At 39.5% G+C, this 12825-nt stretch overlaps 1 long non-coding RNA gene across 1 annotated transcript; it reads left to right on the forward strand.

Annotated features, from left to right (window-relative positions):
• The first annotated feature begins 366 nt into the window (after positions 1 to 366).
• On the forward strand, positions 367 to 6929 carry LOC145850493 (uncharacterized). The gene is made up of 3 exons (XR_014382608.1): positions 367 to 1137; positions 1580 to 1990; positions 6575 to 6929. It is a non-coding gene; the product is annotated as an uncharacterized LOC145850493 (long non-coding RNA).
• Positions 6930 to 12825: the final 5896 nt, after the last annotated feature.

A 12825-nucleotide genomic window follows, 5' to 3' on the forward strand; every position in this document is an offset into this window, starting at 1 on the left:
ATCTTTTCCAAATTATCGATCAGATTTGAAGTTTCTTCGGTAGCCCGCTCTATGGTGGACACTTTGGAGAGCGTGGCGTCTATTTTAGTAGACAGGGACTGGATTGCAGAGAAAAGTTCAGACATGGAAATGGCCTCTTACTTTTTTCACCGGTGGATTTTTAATTGGGGTCTGGGGTAAAGAGGTTGCAAGGATTTCATCCTGGTCAGTTTTGTTCTTTCTCTTGCTTGAGGTCGAGGCTTATTGAGTATCCATGCTGATCTGGTTCTCGTTGTGGCTAGCTAACATGTCTGCCGTCTTCTGTGAGACTTGGATATTCCGTCTACTATTGTCTTTCTGTCGTGTTCTTCCCATTCAACTTTACAAAAACGAACTCTAAACTTATCCTATGTTGCTAAAACAAGTTATGGTTAGTTTATTTCAAAATTGATAGCCAATATTAGACTGTTAACCACCTAACCCTCAATGTTGCTTAGACGAGCGAGAAAACACTCCCTCTCACAGCGACCCCATCTTGGCTCCCCTGAGATGGTGATGTGAGTACTTCAGGTGATGCTTCTTGCGTGACGTGTAATCTAATGGACGGGAGGTTTCTTCAACAACGACAACAGATTCAACTACGCGGTAGCTTGCAATCGAAAATAAAACCGAAACATTGAAGCGTTTAAGACCAGCCTTGTGTATATTACTCTTTGTGTTTTGAACATAATTTTGTTTACCTATCATCTAGTTAATTTAAACGTAATTTGTTTGTTAAATTAGCATATGTGTTACATTGATACTGCACTAGGCCAATCGCCTGGAACATGAGCTCACTAAACTCGACGGAGAAATAAACTCTGGTGAAAGGAGAGGAAGAAGCTTTCAGAATGAAAAAGGAGGAAGAGGAGGCTATCACATTAAAAGAAGAAGAGGATGATATTACAGTGAAAGAGAAAGATGGGAAAGAGGTTGTCAGAGTGGAAAAGGAGGAGGTAGAAGCTTTCAGAATCAAAAATGAGGAAGATGCGGTAACATTGAAAGAAGAGGAAGAACCTTTTGGAGTAAAAGAGGAAGAGGAGGTTATCTCAATAAAAGAGGAGGAAGACGTTTTGGAAGTGAAAAAGGAGGAGGAGGCTGAAGATCGGATTACCACCAGTGAGTACTGTCTTAATAACAGGGGCACTATGCAGTTCTTGAAATAATGTGTTGTTTTAAAGGGGCATTCTACCTCAGTTCTACACTGTCGGAATTGTTTAAGGGCCAATCTGCCATTGGTACATATTTTTAGGACTTTTAAATTATTTTTTATTGAATTCCCCACGTGATCTATATTAAAGTGCACTTGATCTAGTATAACAGGCTTTTAAAATTCAATATTGGTGCATCATTTCTACTTAAAATATCAAAGGGACGTAGAAGAAACCCATTTAGTGGAACGACCCTTTTACATTGAATCAATCACAAACAATGTAAAAAAAAAGCTTAATTAAAGTGGTCAATTTATGTCCTTTTTAGACATATTAATACCTTCTGTAAGACCCTGTGATTGCAATAAAAGATCATAAGTTTACTATCTATGATGTTCTCATTCACACAGGAGAGAGACATGACTATTGTGGATCTTCTGGGGAGCATCAACAACATCCTGATGCTGACTAGACAGAGAAGTGTCTCTCCAGATCAGAACACCAGATTGTACAGCTTGGTCCGGTCTAGCATACAGCTTGCTCTATCGGGGGCTGGGCTGCGTTTCTGTAAAGCACTTTATGTCAACTGTGACATCTGCATCCATAATGATTTGTGTCTTTGTCCCCTCTTTATCGTTACCAGGACAACGCTAGCCCTTCTGCCCTCCCAGAGTCCTCGTGTCGTGCCTCTCGCGGTAGCACCTTAATGCTGGGTATGAAGAGGTTGTCTGTGCTGCTGGTGGACTGCAGGAAAACAACGGGGCTGAGTGGAACTGTGAGAGGAGGAGAAGAGAAGAAAGGATCAGATTTAACTCATCAAAGTAAGTGCTGTAGTTTAGTTTGAAGAAATAAAATAGATCTGCCCACTGGTTTGAATGAAATCAAAATACAAATAAAATTTGATTTGTCACATGCGATAAATACAACAGCTGTAGACCTTACATTGAAATGCTTACTTACAAGCCCTTAACCAACAATGCAGTTTTAAGAAAAATAAGTGTTAAGTAAAAAACAGATAAGTAAAAAAAAAGAAAAATAACAAATATTTAAAGAGCAGCAGTAAAATAACAGTATCGAAGCTGTATACAGGAGGTACCGGTACAGAGTCAATGTGTGGGGGCACAGGGTAGTCAAGGAAAAATGCTACTCCTATTACAGAGCAAGTGGTAAAGATTCATATGACACCCATTGTTGGAGGACTGTAGCATCTAATGATGAAACATTATGGAGTCTTAAAGGAGGACTGTAGCATCTAATGATGAAACATTATGGAGTCTTAAAGGAGGACTGTAGCATCTAATGATGAAACATTATGGAGTCTTAAAAGAGGACTGTAGCATCTAATGATGAAACATGATGGAGTCTTAAAGGAGGACTGTAGCATCTAATGATGAAACATTATGGAGTCTTAAAAGAGGACTGTAGCATCTAATGATGAAACATGATGGAGTCTTAAAGGATATGTAGCATCTAATGATGAAACATGATGGAGTCTTAAAGGAGGACTGTAGCATCTAATGATGAAACATTATGGAATATCTAGTCAGTCACAACCGAACCCATTCATCCTAAACGTGTCTTCCACAAGCCTTTTCATACTTTATAACATGGCTATATACATGATTATATACACTATATACATTATTATATACACTATACACATTATTATATACACATTATTATATACACTATACACATTATTATATACACTATATACATTATTATATACACTATACACATTATTATATACACTATATACATTATTATATACATTATATACATTATTATATACACTATACACATTATTATATACACTATACACATTATTATATACACTATATACATTATTATATACACTATACACATTATTATATACACTATATACATTATTATATACACTATATACATTATTATATACACTATATACATTATTATATACACTATACACATTATTACATACACTATATACATTATTATATACACTATATACATTATTACACATTATTACATACACTATATACATTATTATATACACTTATATACACATTATTATATACACTATATACATTATTATATACACTATACACATTATATGCACTATATACATTATTATATACACTATACACATTATTATATACACTATATACATTATTATATACACTATATATGGCGCCTTCGGAAAGTATTCAGAACCCTTGACTTTTTCCGTATTATGTTAAGTTACAGCCTGATTCTAAAATGGATAAAAAAAAATGATATTGCTCATCAATCTACACACAATATTCCTTAATGATAAAGCAAACAGGATTTTAGAAATGTTTGTGTAACAGTGTAGGTTCCGTCCCTCTCTTCGTCCCAACCCGGGCTCGAACCAGGGACCCTTGCACACATCAACAACTGACACCCACGAAGCAACGTTACCCATCGCGCCACAAAAGCCGCGGCCCTTACAACGCAAGGGGAACAACCACTTCAAGTCTCAGAGCGAGTGACGTCACTGATTGAAACGCTATTAGCACGCACCACCGCTAACTAACTAGCCATTTCACATCGGTTACATTTGCAAATGTATTAAAAAATAGAAAGTATTCAGATCCTTTGCTATGAGACTCGAAACTGAGCTGTTCATCATGCTTCCATTGATTATCCTGTGTAGCGATGCTCCCCATCCAACCTGTTCATCATGCTTCCATTGATTATCCTGTGTAGCGATGCTCCCCATCCAACCTGTTCATCATGCTTCCATTGATTATCCTGTGTAGCGATGCTCCCCATCCAACCTGTTCATCATGCTTCCATTGATTATCCTGTGTGGCGACGCTCCCCATCCAACCTGTTCATCATGCTTCCATTGCTTATCCTGTGTAGCGACGCTCCCCATCCAACCTGTTCATCATGCTTCCATTGATTATCCTGTGTAGCGACGCTCCCCATCCAACCTGACAGCTTGAGGGGATCTGCAGAGAAGAATGGGAGAAACTCCGCAAATACCCAAGACGACTAGGCTGTAATCGCTGCTAAAGGTGATTCAGCAAAGTACTGAGTAAAGGGTCTGAATACTTATGTAAATGTGATATTTCAGTTTGTTATTTTTAGTAAATTAGCAAAAATGTCTTATGTTTTTGCTTTGTCATTATGGGGTCCTGTGTGTAGACTGATGAGGGGGAAAAAATGATTTAATCAATTTTAGAATAAGGCTGTAACCTAACAAAATTTGGACAAAGTCAAAGAGTCTGAATACTTTCCGAAGGCACTGTATATATATTGAACACAAATATAAACGCAACATGCAACAATTTCTACGATTTACAGTTCAAATAAGAAAATAAGTCAATGTAAATAAATTCATTAGGCCCTAATCTATGGACTTCACTTGACTTGACAGGGGGGCAGCCATTGGTGGTCCTGGGAGGGCATTACCCAGCCCAGCCAATCATAATTCATTTTTCCCCACAAAATGGCTTTATTATAGAGAGAAATACTCCTCAGTTTCATCAGCTGTCCAGGTGGCTGGTCTCAGACGATGTGGACCTCCTGGGCTGACATTGTTATAAGTGGTCTGCGGTTGGATGTACTGCCAAATTCTCTAACACAACGTTGGAGGCGACTTATGGTAGATAAATTAATATTCAGTTCTCTGGCAACAGGTCCGGTGGATATTCCTGCAGTCAGCATGCCAATTGCTGTTTTGTTGTTGTTGTTGTTTTGTTTCTAAATGTCTGCGCAAGAGAGAAGGTGTGATCGAGTTGTGAGATGGTACTTTTGCACATAACACTGTGACTGAGGAAAGGCACTACTCCCAATATAAGTGAACCCAAAATCAATGTAGTTCTCATCATATTTGCGCCTCTTCGATGGTCTAACGTTCATGTCTGTTGTTCGGTGCTTTCCCGGGTAAAGGGGCAGTAGCTCTTCGGCTGCATCAGATTCACAACTGTTGTAGCTCCCTCCAGTAACCACGAGCACAACCGTTCCTTGATTTTAACCTGCGGCTTTATTCTGTAGCTTTAGTCAGAATTATCACCTATCACTATAAAGTAAATGAAAATACAGCACACTCTTACAACCTTCTTGTCTTATGAGTGACTTATTAGCTTGTGTTAGGGTTGAACTGGCTATTTGTATGCATAACTTAAATAATATACCGGGGAAGCTATGCTACAATATTAAGTATATAAACTACGGGTAAATTAACTGTTGAAGACAAGAAGAACTACAACCGGCAACAGGAAGTGCGTCACGACGCTGGGATCAGCCTGCACGCCGACGACAGGAGGAGCAAGTTTAAACCACGCTCCTCCTCCCTCTGACAGGCCAGCATTGGGCGGGAACTATCACCGTCAGAGTATAAAAAGAGAGAACAATAGAATGTGACGCGCTCTTCTCTGTCTGCCCTGCGTGGTGTCACAGCGAGACCGTATACGAACATCACATTTTCCATTTGTACTATCATTCTATTTATGAATTAAATAATCATTGCAAAACTAAGTTGCATGGGTTGTTTATATCCTAATACCAGATTCGAATTGACGCAACGTGACACTTGGTATAACTCTGAAGTGCTTACATACATAAACAGTTTAGCCGGAGCTATAACAGTATCAGATTAAACACATGAATGAAGGAAAAATACCTCATTGGCTGCTTATTACAGAAGGGAGGAAATTATTATTCCTGCCATGAATTCACGCTTCATCCTTAGTTATTATCACGTTACCATCCTAACATACACACTTCAACCTTTACGAACTACACCCGATGACATGAAAATTTAGCTAACACAGCGCGGGATTGCCTTCACTCCAAAGGTGTCTTGCTACGATAATGAGTCCCGTTACAACAGTTATTAGCCACGTAGTTCCGCTTGTCTTATCATTCCCCCCGCATAGCGAACACGTAAACAAATCAAACAAAAAACAACGACATAGACTTACAGGATAATTGTCAGTTACAACTGTCAGTGTCCATGCTAGCTGGGCTAACAACAAATGTAGAATTACTGATGCTAGCATTGGATGTGTTCATGGAAGCAGAACAACTTGTGTCGTCAACAGTTGCAAGTGTTGTACTGCTGGTAGTAGCAGTACTGCCAGTAGAGCTGGTATGTGTGTCTATGGACGCGGGCCTTACTTTTTTTAACCATATTTCCATTTTAGAGCAAACGGAATGAGCAGCAGCTACGTTTGGCTACATAATTATTTGACTAGGCTACCTGTATTTGACATTGTGTTGTAATTTAGCGAACACTAGATGGTGAAATGATTTATTATTTATAAAAAAATAATTTTTTGAAATGTCAATCACATTTGTATTTGGCGTACCCCGATGGCATTGCCCCAGTTTGGGAATACCTGATGTAGAGGTTTCATTCAGGTCTCTCTTTAAATAAACACTGTCTTTGGCAGGAGGAAATACGGAAGAACCAGAGACATCCAAACCAGCAAGATGACACCTCTGCTCCCAGTGTGGAAAAATGTTTGCCACATTAGGAACCCTGAAAAGACATGAGTTGACACACACAGGAGCGAAGCCACACCATTGCGGCCAGTGTGGAAAGAGTTGTAGCCGCTTAGGACACCTGAAATCTCATGAGCAAATACACACAGGGGAGATGCCATATCATTGTGCCCACTGTGGAAAGAGTTTTAACCAGTTAGCTAACATGAAAAAACATGAGAAAATACACACAGGAGCGAAGCCACACCATTGCTCCCAGTGTGGAAAGAGTTTTAACCAGTTAGGACACCTGAAAGCTCATGAGCGAATACACACGGGCGAAGCCTTACAATTGCTCCCAGTGTGGAAAGAGTTTTAACCTGTTAGGAAAGCTGAAAGAACACATGAGACTGCACACAGGGGAGAAGCCTTACAAATGCCCAGACTGTGGGAAGACATATTACTCATCATCGTCACTTAAACGTCATGTGAGAATCCACACAGGAGAGAAGAATTACTTCTCCTAGTGTGTAAATTGATATTTCACATCACATTGACTTCATTACTTCTTCTAGTGTGTAAATTGATATTTCACATCACATTGACTTCATTACTTCTCCTAGTGTGTAACCTTGTATTTCACATCACATTGACTTAAAATGCATCGTTGTCTTATGTTGTTCCTGAGAATGTGTTTACTTGTTTATACCATATTGAATTGTGCTAAGTATACTCAAACATATATTTGTATGTTTTTATTAGAAAACTTGAATTGAATATGGAGTATTTCCGTTTTAATATAGATTAGGTCAGATTTCACATGTTTAAATTGTCTTTTTTTTTTTACTCTGACTGTGTGTGTGTTTATCTGGGTGTCTTTCCTCCAGCACTACAGATAATACAGTGATATTTGGATGTGATACATTTTCTCCATTGTTTACATTTGCGTTGTTGGCCCACTGATGATTTAATGAAATGAAAATGTTCAGACTCTGTAATGGAAAATGTTAATTGTATGTGTCCACATAACTGAGTATGTGACTAACCTTGTGAAACTGTCATATTATAATCTCCTTTTCTTGGCAGTATCATCCTGTGTTGCAAACCAGTTTGCACCTGTGTCCTTGTATGAATGAAGTCCCTCCCAGGAAAAGGAAACTATAAAGTTATGTGCTCATCACCCAATGCTTCAGGAATTCAGACTGTACACTGTGCTGTGCAACTCTGTTATTCTCTCTGAGCTCAGAAATAAAGACTCTTGGTTTGACTTGGACTCCAGCAGATCCTTATTTTATAATATCCACCACAACTCGCCCACGGATTGCTGTTTATCATTGTCTCAATGAAGAGTTCCTTGTTCCACTTTCCTGGGGGAATGTGCAAGCCTCCCACTGGTTGAATAAACGTTGTTTCCACATCATTTCAACAAAACAAATCCATGTGATGTTAGATCAATGTGAAAAAATGGATTGGATTTGTAAAAAGCCATCAACATCAGGTATTTTTATTTATTTTTCACCCAACTTGCAATCTAAATCCAATGACAGGTGACATTTTGTGTTGATTTCATGTTGAATTCACTTTAGTTGACGACTCAAAGAAATATACAGTGGGGGAAAAAAGTATTTTATCCCCTGCTGATTTTGTACGTTTGCCCACTGATAGAGAAAGGATCAGTCTATAATTTTAATGGTAGGTTTATTTGAACAGTGAGAGACAGAATAACAACAACAAAATCCAGAAAAATGCATGTCAAAAATGTTATAAAATGATTTGCATTTTAATGAGGGAAATAAGTATCTGACCCCCTCTCAATCAGAAAGATTTCTGGCTCCCAGGTGTCTTTTATACAGGTAACGAGCTGAGATTAGGAGCACACTCTTAAAGGGAGTGCTCCTAATCTCAGTTTGTTACCTGTATACAAGACACCTGTCCACAGAAGCAATCAAACAATCTGATTCCAAACTCTCCACCATGGCCAAGACCAAAGAGCTCTCCAATGATGTCAGGGACAAGATTGCAGACCTACACAAGGCTGGAATGGGCTACAAGACCACCGCCAAGCAGCTTGGTGAGAAGGTGACAACAGTTGGTGCGATTATTCGCAAGTGGAAGAAACACAAAAGAACTGTCAATATCCCTCGGCCTGGGGCTCCATGCAAGATCTCACCTTGTGGGGTTGCAATGATAATGATAACGGTGAGGAATCAGCCCAGAACTACACGGGAGGATCTTGTCAATGATCTCAAGGCAGCTGGGACCATAGTCACCAAGAAAACAATTGGTAACACACTATGCCGTGAAGGACTGAAATCCTGCAGCGCACGCAAGGTCCCCCTGCTCAAGAATACATATACATGCCCGTCTGAAGTTTGCCAATGAACATCTGAATGATTCAGAGGACAACTGGTGAAAGTGTTGTGGTCAGATGAGACCAAAATGGAGCTCTTTGGCATCAACTCAACTCGCCGTGTTTGGAGGAGGAGGAATGCTGCCTATGACCCCAAGAACACCATCTCCACCGTCAAACATGGAGGTGGAAACATTATGCTTTGGGGGTGTTTTTCTGCTAAGGGGACAGGACAACTTCACCGCATCATTTGACGGGACCATGTACTGTCAAATCTTGGGTGAGAACCTCCTTCCCTCAGCCAGGGCATTGAAAATGGTTTGTGGATGGGTATTCCAGCATGACAATGACCCAAAACACACGGCCAAGGCAACAAAGGAGTGGCTCAAGAAGAAGCACATTAAGGTCCTGGAGTGGCCTAGCCAGTCTCCAGAACTTAATCCCATAGAAAATCTGTGGAGGGAGCTGAAGGTTCAAGTTGTCAAACGTCAGCCTCGAAATCTTAATGACTTGGAGAAGATCTGCAAAGAGGAGTGTGACAAAATCCTTCCTGAGATGTGTGCAAACCTGGTGGCCAACTAAAAGAAACGTCTGACCTCTGATTGCCAACAAGGGTTTTGCCACCAAGTACTAAGTCATGTTTTGCAGAGGGGTCAAATACTTATTTCCCTCATTAAAATGCAAATCGTTTTATAACATTTTTGACATGCGTTTTTCTGGATTTTTTTGTTGTTATTCTGTCTCTCACTGATTTTGTCATTTTTTTCCACATTCAGTTTCTCTTAATTAGTTAGCAAATGCAGCTAGCTAGTTTAGCCTACTCAAACACCCTGCTCAAACAGAGGGATGCTATGTTAGCTAGCTGGCTATGACTATCCAACACAACACTCTAACTCTTCCAAGTCAAGGTAAGCTTTTGGTTTGACAAATTAATTGCCACCGGGGCCCTTCGGTGTAATTGCTAAAACTGCTTACTGTACACTGCATATGAGATGAGTAATGCAGGATATGTAAACATTATTAAAGTGACTAGAGTTCCATTTATTAATGTGGCCAGATATTAATAGTCTATGTGTATAGGGCAGCAGCCTCTAATGTGCTAGTGATGGCTATTTAACAGTCTGATGGCCTCGAGATAGAAGCTGTTTTTCAGTCTCTCGGTCCGAGCTTTGACTGTACACTGTAACCTTACTGCATGATTGTAGCAGGTTTACTAATGCATTAGTTCTATTAGCTGTGTTGACTATGACGTTACTTTAGCTAATATGGTGACAACGATGTAAGCTGTGTGTAGCAGTTAACTTCTCTAGGGCCAGTGGGACGATTTCGTCCCACCTACGTAACAGCCAGTGGAATCCCGTGGCGCGTTATTCAAATACCTTAGAAATGCTATTACTTCAATTTCTCAAACATATGACTATTTTACACCATTTTAAAGACAAGACTCTCGTTAATCTAACCACACTGTCCGATTTCAAAAAGGCTTTACAACGAAAGCAAAACATTAGATTATGTCAGCAGAGTACCCAGACAGAAATAATCAGACACCCATTTTTCAAGCTAGCATATAATGTCACATAAACCCAAACCACATCTAAATGCAGCACTAACCTTTGATGATCTTCATCAGATGACAATCTTAGGACATTATGTTATACAATACATGCATGTTTTGTTCAATCAAGTTCATATTTATATCAAAAACCAGCTTTTTACATTAGCATGTGACGTTCAGAACTAGCATATCCCCGCAAACTTCCGGTGAATTTACTAAATTACTCACGCTAAACGTTCACAAAAAACATAACAATTATTTTAAGAATTATAGATACAGAACTCCTCTATGCACTCGCTATGTCCGATTTTAAAATAGCTTTTCGGTGAAAGCACATTTTGCAATATTCTAAGTAGATAGCCCGGCATCACAGGGCTAGCTATTTAGACACCCACCAAGTTTAGCCCTCACCAAAGTCAGATTTACTATAAGAAAAATGTTATTACCTTTGATGTTCTTCGTCAGAATGCACTCCCAGGACTTCTACTTCAATAACAAATGTTGGTTTAGTTCAAAATAATCCATAGTTATATCCAAATAGCGGCGTTTTGTTCGTGCGTTCAAGACACTATCCGAAATGGTAAAGAAGGGTGATGCGCCCGACGTGTTTCATGACAAAAAAATTCTAAATATTCCATTACCGTACTTCGAAGCATGTCAACCGCTGTTTAAAATCAATTTTTATGCCATTTTTCTCGTAAAAAAGCGATAATATTCCGACCGGGAATCTGTGTTTTAGTACAAAGAGAGAGAAAATAAAAACATGGGGTCGCCTCGTGCACACGCCTCAGTCTCATTGTCCTCTGATAGACCACTTACCAAAGGCGCTAATGTTTTTCAGCCAGGGGCTGGAATTACATCATTCAGCTTTTTCCCGGGTTCTGAGAGCCTATGGGAGCCGTAGGAAGTGTCGCGTTACAGCAAAGATCCTCAGTTTTCAATAAAGAGAGTCAAGAAGAACAAGAACTTGTCAGACAGGCCACTTCCTGTAAGGAATCTTCTCAGGTTTTTGCCTGCCATATGAGTTCTGTTATACTCACAGACACCATTCAAACAGTTTTAGAAACTTTAGGGTGTTTTCTATCCAAAGCCAGTAATTATATGCATATTCTAGTTTCTGGGCAGTAGTAATAACCAGATTAAATCGGGTACGTTTTTTATCCGGCCGTGTAAATACTGCCCCCTAGCCCTAACAGGCTAAGATATGGTTTCGCTTGGAAAGTTTATTTCGCCTGGTCACATACAGCTAACGGGTTGTGCATTGACGTCCACAAACGAAGGGAAAAGGTGAGAGGAGGAGAGTGCATAGATGTGAGAAGGAAACCAACGTGGCTGTTACGAAAGTGAACTTTATTTACACGTGATCAAGGGTGTATTCATGTTGCCGATTGTTGTTGAAAAACCTTTCTGAAACAGAACAAAACGGGGATAAACATACCTGAATTTGTCCAATAGAAACTCTTGTTTGCAACTGCTGGACTAATGATTATATTATATCAGCTAGATGCAGGCAAGAGTATGCAAGGTGGTATTGAATGTGTCACTGTCACTGACCTGTGTGCTCCTAGGTTGTAAACCTCATTCATAGGCTAGGTTGTAGCAACCTCATGATTGGTAAAGGGAACATTTGAGAATCATGTAGTAGTCTAAACCTATCGCTGTTACATTGAACAGGGTGAATGGAATATGAATGACAGTTGAATGACAGTCATCCAACATGCTGTAGTAGAAATATGGCCATGCTCATGAAAAACAAAATGGTCCTCCCTCATCTTAAACGGCACTGACCGCCACAGTTTGGGTGGTGGACCATTCTTTGTACACATGGGAAACTGTTGAGCTGAAAAACCCAGCAGTGTTGCAGTTCTTGACACAAACCGGTGCGCCTGGCACCTACTGCCATACCCCGTTCAAAGTAACTTAAATATTTTGTCTTCCCAACTCACCCTCTGAATGGCACACATACACAATCCATGTCTCATTTGTCTCAAGGCTTAAAAATCCTTATTTAACCCGTCTCCCCCATTCATCTACACTGATTGAATTGGATTTAACTAGTGACATCAATAAGGGCCCATAGCTTTAGCCTGAATTCATCTAGTGAGTCTATGTCATGGAAGGAGCAGGTGTTCTTAATGTTTTGTCTACCCAGTGTATAGCACTACAGATAATCAAGTGCTATTTGCATGTGATGCATTTGCTCTATTGTTTACAGGATGATTTGTATCTTATAGAGCGTGGCTTTAAGGGAATAATATTGTCACTAGTATCTAGATAAAAACGAATGTGAAAAATGAACAGAGCAAATGTGTATT

Source organism: Salmo salar, chromosome 02, assembly GCF_965601325.2.
Source record: "Salmo salar chromosome 02, fSalSal1, whole genome shotgun sequence".
In the NCBI taxonomy this organism is placed as follows: Eukaryota; Metazoa; Chordata; class Actinopteri; order Salmoniformes; family Salmonidae; genus Salmo; species Salmo salar.